Source organism: Mirounga angustirostris, unplaced genomic scaffold (assembly GCF_029215605.1).
Source record: "Mirounga angustirostris isolate CCGP_5_RB_7025 unplaced genomic scaffold, mMirAng1.0.hap1 SCAF_5, whole genome shotgun sequence".
In the NCBI taxonomy this organism is placed as follows: Eukaryota; Metazoa; Chordata; class Mammalia; order Carnivora; family Phocidae; genus Mirounga; species Mirounga angustirostris.
Genome location: NW_026991713.1, coordinates 14088268 through 14101567, shown reverse-complemented (window position 1 = coordinate 14101567; position 13300 = coordinate 14088268). Strand labels below are relative to the sequence as shown.

The following is a 13300-nucleotide window of genomic DNA, read 5'->3' as shown; positions in this document are numbered from 1 at the left end:
TATAAGGATGGCAAATAAACATGTGAAAAGATATTCAATATCATTGGCTACTAGGTAAATGCAAATTAAAACCATGGAAAGATACAATTAAACTATTAGAATGGCTAAAATAAAAAATACTGACAGTGACAAGTGCTGACAAGAATGCAGAGTAAGTGGAACTTTCACACATCGCTGATGGGAATGCAAAATGGTAAAGCCACACTGGAAATCGTTTGGTAGTTTCTTATAAAGTTAAGTGTAAATTTATTGTTATGTCCCAGCAATCCAACAGTTGAGTATTTACCCTAGAGACCCAAAAATGTGTGTTCATACAAAAACCTGAGCACAAATGTTTATAGCAGCTCTATTAGTAACAGCCAAAACCTGGAAACGACCCAATTGTCCTTCAAGGGTAAATGAATGGACACACTGTGGTACGTCCACACAATGGAATTCTAGCCAGCAATAAAAATGAACAAACTATTGACACCTGCAACAACACGGATGAATCTCAAGGGCGTTGTGCTCAGAGAAAGAAGCCAGCCTCGGAAGGTTACATACTATATGATTCCACTGACATCATATCCTCAGAAAGACAAAACGGTCGTGATGCAAAGTAGAGTTCTTGTTGCCAAATGTTAGAGATGGGGAGTTTGTGACTGCAAAGGGACATTAGGAGGGAGGCTTCCGGGTGATGAAACAGTTCTGTGTCACTGTGATGTTGGTACTTCCATGAATCTACATGTGCGGCTAACACGTGTGGTGAAAGTCACAGAACTAAACACCAAAACAACGTCAACTTTACCATATGGCAATTGAAAAAACAAAACCAATTAAAAGAATAAGTCAAGCCATGTAACCTCCTTACTCAAAACCTCCAGCTAAGAGTAGAATCCAAACCTCTCTCTACAGCCCGCGAGTCCCCACCAGACCTGGTTTTGGTACCTCTCTAGTTATACCTTCTCAAACTCTCCCCTTGCTGAAATAGTAACTCCTCAAAGACCTTTAATGGACTTCTCTATAAGGGCCTCTTCCTATGCCCTTACACTCTTTTATTTTTCTTCAAGGCCCTTGCCACTAACTGATACACCACAATGTAACTGTTTCGTGGTTATTTTCGATTCCTCCATCAGAATATAAGATCCACAAAGGTAGGGATCTTGTCTGCATTGTTCACTGATCTATTCCCAGCACCTATGTCATTGCCTATCACAGTGTAAGAACTACATAAATATTTGTTAAATGGATGAATACATACGCCCAAGGAATGAAAATTCAATAATGAAATCCCCAATGCTTTGAATTTGGGGCCATACTTCGGCTTCTGTAGCACCCCTCAAATTACCTGCCCACTTGACCCCTGAGTAAGCGTCCCAGCCCAGAATATTTAAATCAGCTCCCGGGGTTTTAAAAATGTATTAGGCATAACATTTCCCTTCCGAGTGCAGCTTTCTGATGCTTGGTTAGGTGACTGCCATTGAAGATGAGCTGGGAGGGGACAAGGCTGCAAGCAAATGCATTCTTAGAATAATGTAACATGAGGTTTCCTGAAAGTTTGTACCAAACTATATAGAAATGCTACTAATGTGGGCCAAGAAGTTTGAGGTGAAAGTGAAGGAAAAACAACAACAACATACAGGATCTCTGTAACATCCTTCCATGGAGAACAGGTTAAGTAGCCATTTATAGAACACCTACTCTATATATGTTCTAAAGGTTCTCTCATTTAAGCCCCATCCACCCTTCAAGGTGGGATCTACTGATCCCATTTTCACAAGTGAAAAAAACAAACATGGAGAGGTTAAGTAACATGGCCAATGACACACAATGATAGGTAATGGCTAGTGTTTTGAATTCAGGTCTGTGAAGCTTCCAACCTCATTCTTTTTCCACTTTGGATTTTACAAACAGTATTCAGGGGCAAGAGGGTGAACCCTGTGCAGAGAAGCCAAATAAGACAGGCTTCAATAGGAAATGCCAGCCTGGGCACAGGTGGCCAGGTTTTTCTCTAAAACTTTTCAAAGACCCGCATAGACAAATACACTAAAGCAAGATGCTTATTTCCTTTCAGTAAAATTATACTGAGCATCTACTCTGTCACAGTTCCTGGGTTCCAGGTTTCCACATATATTATCTCATTTAATTTTCATTATCATTAAAAACAAACTGTTAAACACATTTAATGGTATTAGAGACTGTTTATCCAAACAGAATAGCATTATACTTACAAGCAAGCAAGAACATTTGAGAATTCTTCATCCCCTACCCCATGCAAGTGAGAAATTTTACAATTACCTTAGAGAGAACAGTAGGAAGACCCAAGCAACAGCAGATAGGCTTTATGTTGCTACTTCTCTTAGTCTAAATCAGTGTTTTATACACTAGTTAGCATATGAATTACCGTTCAGGTTGCATACACAAAAACCACATGTAATGCAATTTTTTGGCAATTAAGATATTTTCAATGGTTATTTTGGCTATGAATGATTTCCACCCCATACTATGGCTTTGGACCCTAAAGACTAAGATGCAGCTCTGCTATACTCCAGGCCTCTTCTCATTTGCACCTGCTTGATAGATAATCAAGAAATCTTAGATCTACAAGGGGCATTAAAAGCTACCAAGTGCTACTCTTTGCCGGGGCAGTAATCCCTGAGGGTTACCAAGAGATGACAAGGGTGTGAAAGGTGAGACTGACCCATTGGACAGGCCCTACCATCAGTACAAGTTTCCTCTATTTATCTGCTACCTGCTCTCCTCCAATTTCCACCCATTGCAGCTAGCTTTGCTCTTCAGCCCTGCAGAGTAATTATAACCCCTCTTTCCTATGATAATCATTAGGATGTTTGAAGCCTGGTGTTAAGTTAACGTTACAGTGATCAAGGAAGGAGTCAAGTATCTGCATTGTGCTTTTTAATAATTACTTGATGGTTTTTATTTCTGGGTGTACATCTCTGCACATCCAAGATATTGACACCCACCTCCCCATTAGGCAGCTCCACTGATTAATTAAGTTCCACATTTTGGGAAACATGCAGCTTAGTTGGAAAGACAAAGAACAGAGACACATGTCACGCGGCAAGTACTCTTATAGTGGTATAAATTAGGTGCCAGTCACACACAGAGAAAAAGGGGCAGGGTCCCACCCAGCTCATCCACTAAGAAAGATCGCTGACCTGTGAGTTAGACTCTCATGAAATACAGCTTGCATCGTGAGGCTCCTGAAGGAAACTGACCAGGTCTCATACTCAGCTTGCTTACCACCCGCCTTTCATGTTTCAGACACCTGCCACCATGCCAAGTGCAGGTTAAGTGTTAAATGATTCTTACTTAAATCCTTTACCACTTCAAAGCGGCCTGGTGAGAACAGACAGAGGTGAGAATAGCTAAATTCAAATGATCCCAAATTTCGCAGATGAAGGTATTTTTTAAAAACTCATTAATAATAATACACCTTCAAACACCTAAGTCAAGGAGTCTTGGTCTCCATCCCTGCCATCTACTGACTCAATGAGTGACAGGAACAAGTCACCTAACGTCTCTGGACCTCCATTTTCTCAGCTATATATTGAGGAGCCTGGTCCAAAGGATTGTAAGGTCCCTTTCAGACCCAGGGTTCCCTAATTTCTGCTGTCCCAGATAACCTGGATAGTCCACATTAAACTGGCTGAACTAGTTAGTCTTAAAATCAGTGCTTGATTTGTAGTAGAAAGAAGAGCATGCATGGAAGCAAAGGTAGGTAAGGATTCCAGCTCCAGCCCTTCCATTATCCTGACAAGCACCACCATCCCAGTTTGGTCACCTGCACAAATACCAGTCTCAACATTTATTGTATGGTGATCTTGGGTAATTTCATATCTGTAGAGTGGGGTTAATTACATCTACTCCCAGGGCTACTGAGGGAGTGAAATGACTTAAAACATGCTAACATGTTTTAACACTTAGAGGACTCATGCTACACATTCCTTTATTCAAAGATTCTTTACCTATCCAACCCACTTAATCAACAGCCTCAGATTAGAAAGGCTTTTTGCAATTCAAAGCAAGACAGCCAGAGCTATGAGGGCTCTAGAAGTCAGCTAGTCCAACTCCCTCCTGCCCTGTGATAGACAAATGCAGAAAACAAGGCTCACAGAGACACGGCGACTTGCCCAAGGGCCCATATGTTCCTCAGCAGCAAAGCCTGACCCAGAACACAGGGCAGCAGACGCCAAGGGTCATATAAGACACAGAGAGAACACTTTGTAGGTTCTACTCTCCCTAAAGAAATTGGAAACTCCCCACACATAACTAAATTCTGAAAAATAAAAATAATAGAACTTTTTATTTATGTCTTTTTTGGAGTGTTGCAAGAGGGAAGTAGCATCATAGCTTGTCTGTAAAATGCAGACTTTCTTGAATTACCTATGAAATGAAGGTCAGTTTCTTATCATCAGGCTTTTCCAGTTATTCTGTTCCCCTCTCCCCACCCCATCTCATTTCTACTTTTTTTCATTTTACACCTTGAGGCTGACATGCTTGCATTAAGACCTCTCTGGGCAAGATGAGAAGTTTCAGGCTGGAGCAATAATGCATGGCCCACTAAAAACACACAAGAAAACTGTCACAGCTAAGCTATCCAATAATGCAAAAATAATTATTCTCTCACCTTAGGAGCTCCAGCATGGGACAACTAGGAAAGCCAAATTCATTAAGGCACACTGATAACTCAAGGGTCAGGAACCCAAAGGTCCCCTCAAAGGACATGATTAAAATCCTGAGACAATTCAGGTGTTTCTGGAGAAACCTCAGCCCAGAGTCTACCAAGGGCCACTTGGCCGAGTGGGAGCACTGAAGACAGAGTCCAGACAATATGAGGAGGAGCCTGGGTTATAGCTGGCTCCAGGGAGACAGCCCTCACCTGAAACTCCCCTGCTGCCCAAGATTCCAGGAGCAAAGCATTTATCTACAGAGATCATTTGACAGAAAGGTACATACTTGTTTATTGCTTCTGGTCAGCACACTCCCCTGCCAGTGTCTCCCAGAATTCAGAGGGCCCTAATCCAAGCCTCACACTGTGCACTTGAGCAAACAGACCCGAAGAGGGAAATCGTCCTGCCCAAGCTCACACCGCATGCCAGGGCTATGGGATAGAGCCTATGCTTGACCTTCAGTCTAGGGCTGTTCCCTCTCTCCAGACCTCCAGTCTAGAGCTCCTCTCTGCTAGGCCCACTCCCTCTTCCAAAACCCTGGGCTCACCTCCCGGTTCTGAGGATCCCGCCAGGTTGAACAATGCTCAGAATCAGGTGGCAGTTTTAGCAGTTCATCCAGTGGGACATTTGTAGGCCAGAGTAGCGGGGGCTGTGCCCGTCCCCAGTGGCAAGGAGAGACTGCCGCGTGGAACTTTGAAAGGGTTCTCTCTTCCCTAAAAGATCCTGAGCCTCCTCCACCTCCTCTCCTTCTCCCTTCTCCTCCTCCTCCTCCTCCTCCTCTGTAGTACTACGGAGACATGTGCTCTGCTTGGGAGGAGGTAAGGAGGAAGATGCAGCTGTTTATTGGAAGGAGAAGGGCAACAATCAGCTGAGCTGGGCTATACACTCACACCTAGCAGAAGAGGAATGGGAAAAAAAATTGCTCTATCTGCTGCCACAGAATTATTAACCCTTGGGCTCCAGCTTTGCTCCTCACACAGCTGAAGCGGCGAGAGAAACAATACACTTAACCAATGGAGTGCCAGCCAAAGACATTACATCATCGGTCAGCACTGTCATTGGCTAATAATTCCTAGAAGGCAAAATTCTGCTTTTAGGTGCTTAACCCTTTCATGTTCATCATAGCAATGACTCAAGTATTTGGTCAAGCCAATGGTTCCTGGACTTGCTTTTACCAGGATCATGTGGGCTGCTTTCTAAACATACAGAACGCTGTGTTCCATCCTGAACCATCAAAGCCTTCAGAGGGAAGATGGATATCTGTATTTTAAATAGTGTACAGAGTGCAAGGACTTCTGGTCTTTTTAGAAAATCTTCCTCTCCAAAAGATAAGAGAGATATCGTTTTTCTGAGCATTTATTATGTACCTAATACTTTACTGTGTCATTTCATTTACTTCCTACATTAGGAAATGCACATTATTGGCTCCATTTCATAGGTATTAAAAGCAAGGTTCAGAAGAATAAGTCACTCGCTCAAGAGATGGAGCCTGGCTTTGAAAACCAGGCTGTATGCACTCTATCTGGCTACCCCTCTGAAGCTCCCACTTGAAATCAAATTAAGCCATTTGTCTGCTTATTGCCTCCAGAGTTATAGAAAATATAGAAAACCCTCTCAGTAAGTTGGAAAATGCCAGTAACCTGTGAAGAATTGGGGAATGAAGAGAATGGTGAATTCCCATAGCAGGTGTTCAGGGATCATGAACCCTCCAGAGAATCATCTCTTTCTCAGGCTCCATCTTTCTGCTTCTGCTGCAAATCTCAGCTTAGCTGACATTTTCTCTAGGAAGCCTCCTCTTACTCCCAAACCTGGGGTAGACGCTCCTGCTACAGGCTCCTAAAGTCCCCTGTATCAGTGGACTGCAGCTGCTTGTTTACTGGGTAAACTCCACAAAAATTAGAGCCATTTCTACTTTCTCCACCAACATATGCCCAGCACAGCGCCTGCCATGTGAGTACTCAGTCAGAATGGGGAGAGGAGGAGGGGAGGGAAGGCCCTTGCTAAAGTTCTAAATGCCATCATGCTGAGACGGGAATGGCAAAGCACTGGAAGCCAGAAGATGCACAAGAACAAAGTGTCTTACCTTGGGCAAGTTCATGTGGGGGCCAGGGGAGGGGGGTTAGTTACCTCATCTGAAAATGAAGACAACAGCACCTCCCTCATAGGTAGGTATGAAGATCAAATTGAAGAATGATCCAGGCTGTGATGTGCTCCTTTACACTGTCTCTCCCTAGATCTCATCCATTTTGTTGGCTGACATCTAAGTGCTGACAACTCCCATATTTATATCTCCAGCCCAGATCTCCCCCTAGGCTCCATGTGGATGTCTCACGGGTATCTCTAAGACAGCACGTGAATTCCACAACCCGCTCCCCACCCAGTCTCCTCCACTCTGTTATTGGTGCTCCCATCCATCCAATCTTTTTTTTTTTTTTGGTAATTGAGATGAAATTCACATAACATAAAATTAACCATCTTAAAGTGTACAATTCAGTGGCATTTAGTATATTCATAATGTTGTGCAACCACCACCTCTATCTAATTCCAAAACATTTTCATCAACCCAAAAGGAAACTGTTTACCCTTTAAGCAGTTATGCCTCATTTACCCTTTTTCCCCAAGTCCCTGGCAAACAGAACTCTGCTTTCTGTCTCTACGGATTTAAATACTCTAGATATTTTATATAAATGAAATCATACAACATGTGACCTTCTTTGTCTGTCTTCTTTCACTTAGCATGTTTTTGAGGTTCGTTCACATTGTAGCATATAGGAGCACTTCATTCCTTGTTATGGCTGAGTAATATTCTACTGTCAGTATATACTACATTTTGTTTATCCATTCCCCTGTTGATGGACATTTGGCATCCACCCAATCTTAAACCATAAACCCACAGGTCACCCTTGATTCTTCCCTTTCCTCTATTCCCAGTATCTAATGTATCAGCAAGTCCTCATCCATTTTACAATGAAATATAACTCTATTCCTTCTACTTTTCTCCAATACCACTGCTGTTCTGTACCCAAGACACCAACATCTTTCTCACCTAACTCCGAATTTGTGACAAAATCACATTCCTCTCTTGCCTCCATTTTTCACTTGGTAGCTACATAAACCAGAGCACCCATTAACTCTAGCAATATTTACTGAACTCTTTTCTTCATGGAGCTTGCCTCCTAGAGGCATGACAGACAACAAACAAATATATATTACAACCTTAAGTCATTATTATTAGGCTTAAAATCCCTCAATGACCTTCCATTGCACTTTGAATAAAATCCAAGCTCAGCATGGTCTTCCAAGGACTCATCTACTTCTCCAAATTCATCTCAGGCCGTTCCCCAATCACCTGGGCTCCATTCTTCCACCTCATGATCCTTGAATAAGCTGCTCTCTCTGCCTCTTGATCTTGGCATTGCTTGGTCCTCCTCATCCCTCAGATCTCAATATAAGTATCACTCCTTAATATGGCCTTCCCTAACCATTCTGTTAAGCAGATCCAAGCCTCATTCATTTCACTCATTCAAGAAATCTGTGCTAATCACTGTGCTGGGATCTTGGGATAAAGCAATATGTGACCTCCTGAAGCCTCCAGTCTAATGGGGAGGACCACCAACTAGGAAATAAATAAAATGAATGAACAAGTACTATGATAGGAGAGTAAAGGGGAGGGGACCTGCCTTACAAAGGATGGTCCAAGAGGCCTTTCTGAGGAAGTTATACTAAAACTGAAGGATGAGAAAGTCAATTGGGAAAAGGGCCTATTACTCTCTATCACTTCCTGGCTATGCAATGGGATGTTCTATCCTTCAATGTTGGCTCCTGAAGAAATCAAAGCATTAATGTCTGTCTCTCCCCTGACAGACTCCACCGTATTCCCAGAACCTAGGACAGCACCCTGCCATTTAGGAACCACTCAGTGCACATTGCTGAATTAATAACTGGTAAATAAATGAATTAATTAATCAAACCACCAATGAAATCACTTCATAGAGTGTAACAAATCATATTGTTTTGATTGCTGCTGTTGTTATGGCCATTATTTTATGACAAAAGGACACATACTCTGTTGGGTTTTGGAAAAGACTGGGCTGACTATAAAACAAGGATAAAATTACCTGACTCAGAATATTACTAGACAACTAGGAGACAATGCATACAGATAATAGGCACTCAGTAACGGGAAGTGGTAGTTATTGTGGCTATTATTATTAAAATTCCTTTCCTCTAAAAAGCCTATTTACCCAACTCTAACTTTCCAACCCACTTTCAGACGCAGTCAAGAAGTTTGAAGGCGAGAGAAATGAATGCTTTTTAAATGTCTGTTCTGCACCAGATGCAGTGCCAACCAGTTTCTGTCAGGTTATGACATTTACTTCCCAAGGCCTTCCTGCAGAGGTGGCTCTATGATACAGCTCTCAATCCCCCTCCAAGACCAAGGCACTCCTTTCTACCGTGCGCCCTGCTGCCACGAATGTTGGCTGAGTCCCTCTTCAGGAACTGTCTTGCTGAAGGGACAACCGAAGTTATGCACCCCCTGCATCTACTGGCTGGTCAACATGGGACTTCAAAGCCTTGGTCCCCATGCCTCAGGGGATCAACTGAGGCGTCTTTTGCACTACATCACAGGTCCACTTCTCCCTCTGCCCAATCCTGTTTTCCTGACTCCTCACCCCCTTGGACAGTGAGACCACTCCCCCAAAGTCCCCCTATACACAAACCTCAGAATCTCTGAGTCTTTTTCCAGAGAACCTGACCTAATAAAGGTAGTTATGCTATTTCTTTTTAAATCAGAAAACTGAAATTCGGAAAGGTTGATTACGTCCCCCAAGCACATAGCTAAAGTGACTTTCTGCTCTGACTCCCCAGTGACACCTAGCTTTTTACTACAGCCTCTAAGAGCTGAGACTGTGCCTCTGTAAGACAGAAAGAGAAGGGGAGAGGTACCCTTCCCAATCCTCCAGGGTCCATCCCTGATGACAAGGTTGAGTTCAAAGCCTCCAGAAACAATATAAAAATGGCCCGCAGGTTGCAGAAGCAAGTGTCACGTGGGCAACATCTCCTGGCCCAAGTCCTTGCCCAGAAGCCAGGGAGCAAGGCTTCTGGGCAGTTGGGGCTGCCTTCCGGAACCAGAGTATTCACAGCCGAGTCTGAACAGCAACTACAACTTACCAGCTCTCTGCTGCTCCAGTCTCCATCCATTTTGCACAGAGCTACCAGAGTGACCTGGTCACTGGTCAGAATTCCTCCACCACTCCGTCCCAGGACAAAACTCGAGATAGTCTAAGGCTGCATTTTAAGGCCTGAGCGTGGTTTAGCCCCCTGCCATGCCGACAGCCCATTCCCTACCGACAGTAAGCCCTGGTCCTACGTGATCACCTGATGCGATACTGGGCTTTTTCAGCTTCCTTACCCCCTGGCACAAGAAAATCTATCTGGAACTCCCGCTAACCCACCAGCCCTCCCCCTGCACCCCCTCCCCGCAGCTCTCAGCGGGGCTAACCCTCCGACTCCTACAGTCCTCACTCCGTGGTCACCTTCGCCCCGAGCCCTCCTGGCTCCTTCACTCCTGCTCTCCACCTCGTGTCCCCTGTACTACAGTGTTCGCTAACTGTTCCTCCTACTGTCCTTCTTGGCCCCCAAAGCTCCTCCAAAGCCCGTCTTCGCGCACCAGGGCTCAGCACTGTGCCTGGCACACAACGGGGACCGCCGAGTAAATGCTGAATAGATACACGGGGCGCGGTATCCAGGGCCAGTCTCCGCTCCGAGCTCGGCCAGGGAGCCGCTCGGAGATCTCCCCCTGCGCCCCAGGACGGCTGGAAGTAGGAGATGGTTGACAGATCTGACCCCCAGCCCCAGGTCAACAGGTCCTGAGGCGTCTGAAGACCTGGGCCGAGCGGAGGTCCGGCCGGGAGCCACCCGCGCCCCAGGCCCTTCCCGCGCGCCGACCTGTCCGTCGCAGGGTCGGGCCCGGGCCGGGAGGCGGCAGCCTGTGGAGGGAGCGCGGCGCGGCGGCTCGTCGCCTCCCTCCCGGGCCCTCCGCGCGCCCGCATCCCGCGGGCACAGGGCCGGCGCGCCGGGGACGCGGCCGGGCGCGAGGACGCCACCGGCAGCGCCGTCTGAGGGGCCGAGGGCGGGAGGGGGCTCCCAGTTTCCGGAATCCCCACAAAGTCTACTTCGAGGCGGCGCTCCGCTTACCGTGCGAGCCGCCAGGAAAGCGGCGCCGGGGCGGGGTGGTTGCCTCGGCCGCGGCGCCCGTCTGCGGATGCACTCCGGGTCCGCGAGCTCAGCCTCCGCACCCGACCGCGCTCGAGCGTCTCCTCTCCGCCGCCTGGCCTCCCCGCCGCGCCGAGCCGCCCCATTGGCTCGGGCAGCCAGGCCCCGCCCCGTGGCCACGCCCACCCCGTGGCCCCGCCCCTCCGCCCCGCCCCCCACCGCGCTCCTCTGCTCTCCGCGCGGGAAAGTTGCTCCCAGACTCTGAGCCCTCCCCCGGCCCAGGCAGCCGAGTGCGGTGATCATGCTCGATCCCAAGAGCGTCTCGACGCCCCTTGGGGAGTGCGAAGAGTGCGGCGTCCTTAGAAGCCAACTTTGAGAAAGGCACCTGACCTCCCAGGACCTCAGGAGGCGCCTCGGAGAAACCCGGCCGCACCGTCGTGGCGTGTCTCAGGTAGTGTGGTGGGCACTCAGGGCCGGGGTGCAACAGGAACAAGACGAAGTCTGTCGCCCTCCTGTAGTTTGCGTGGGGTCGGGGTGGGGGCAGGTTAAGTGCAGAGAAACCAGATAATGTCGGATTGTTCTGAGAGGGAAAGGTGATTTTAAGTAAGGAACGGGGTCGGGGACGCTATGAATAGAATGGTTTCCTGCGGCCACTTGGGGAGGTGATAACTGATCTGAGAGTTGAAAGATAGAAGGGATTCCACGGCTGGAGGAAGAGCATGGCCGGCAGGGGGCACCGGATGCGCCGTGGCTCTGCGGCCAGAACCGGAGACGAGGCAGGCCCAGAGCGCAGAGCAAGGGCAAGGTGCGCCAGGCTGGAGAGGTGGCCGGGGCCGAATCCCCCGGAACCCGGTGGGCCACCCTAAAGAGCTTCGGTTTGTTGTAAGGACAAAAATAAGCCCCTGAAGGGTTTTAGGGGAGGGGGCGCTATGGCATGTTGAAAACACCACTCTCGTTGTTGTGTGGGGAATAGATTTTGGAAGAGAAAGAATGACAAAGGGAGACCAGTTAGGCGGTGTCTTAGTCTGCTCCCGCCATCATAACAAGATACCATAGGCTGGTTGGCTTAAACAACAGAAATTTATTTCCTCATCGTTCTAGAGGTGAAGATCAAGGTGCGAGCGGGGTCTGTTTCTGATGAGAGCTCCCTTCCTGGCTTGTGAATGGCTGCCTTCTCCCTGTGTCCTCACGTGGCAGGGAGAAAGAAAGAGAGCAAGTCCTGTGGTGTCTCTTCTCAAAAGGACACTAACCCTGTCATGAGGTCCCACCCTCATGACGTCATCCAAATCTAGTTACCCCTCCCCCAAAGGCTCCATCTCCAACTATCATCCCGCTGTGGGTTAGAGCTTCAACATATAAATGGGGGGAGTATAGTTCAGTGTATAACACAGGAGGATACTGCAAACCCAGGCAAAAGATGACGGTGACTTAGACCAAGGTGGTGACAGCAGAGGCGGGGAGAGTAGACCAGTTGAAATACATTTTTAGAGTATCGCGGAAAGGCTTGATGATGAACTGGATTTAGGGAATGAGGAAAACAGCGATGAACAAAGATTGACTCCCAGGTGTTCAGCTCGAGCCATTCATGGGATAATGGTGCTATTACCCACGTGAGGAAGACTAGGAAGGAACAGGTTGGAGGCAGAAGGAAATTAAAAGCTCCATCGTGAACATTCTAGAGACCCATGAGGCAACTTACAACAACAGTGCCAGGTTTTCTTCAAATTGTTTTTCATATATTAACCAAATGTATATATAATTCTCATATATTCTGAGATCTGAGTCGGGGCTAGAGATGTGCCCGAGGGAGTGTTCTGATGTGGAGCAGTACAAGACCACCTAGTGTGAGACAAGAGGAGAGCCAAGGACTGAGCCCTTGGAAGTTTGTCTTCCAACATCTCTGCTTACTGCATGACCCTTAGGAAGTGACCTCAGTCAATAGGAGGGAGTGACCCAACTTCAGTAACTAAGGGAGTAAGACTAGCTCAGGAATCGCAAACTTAGGGGACAGGCAGTAATGTAGCAAGTGAAGTTGGCAGGGTGTGATAGAACAGGGAGGGGTGGAGACTGAGGCATACTGATGTGTACACCTGCCTTAGGGGGCAGCTTGTTACTCAGCAACAACTCATTTTTGCCATATAGCAGTAGGGACCTTGAGTTGCCAGATGATCTGATTTTTATTAAACGGTCAGAAATTCAGATTATGTTAAATCTCCAGGTTTTTACAAGTTGGCAATTAATTTAAAAAAAATTTTAAAGGACTGTGTGAGCCAAGAATTTTGAGCAAAATCAAACCCATGTACAGGCAGGATTTGCCCCTTTGGCTGCTACTTTCCACCTCTGGATTAGGCAATACCTCAGATCCTTCCTGAGTTTCTGTTCAGACCCAGATAATGACAGTAGTGGACATA

General features: G+C 46.8%; 1 protein-coding gene across 1 annotated transcript in view; it reads right to left on the bottom strand.

Annotated features, from left to right (window-relative positions):
* Window positions 1-10997, bottom strand: part of LOC135364280 (synapsin-3-like) — an 85079-nt gene extending 74082 nt beyond the window's left edge. Inside the window, exon 1 of the mRNA XM_064590236.1 lies at window positions 10872-10997. The gene's annotated coding sequence lies outside the window, so the exon portion shown is untranslated. The remainder of the gene's footprint in view (window positions 1-10871) is intronic.
* Between the last annotated feature and the right edge of the window lie 2303 nt (window positions 10998-13300).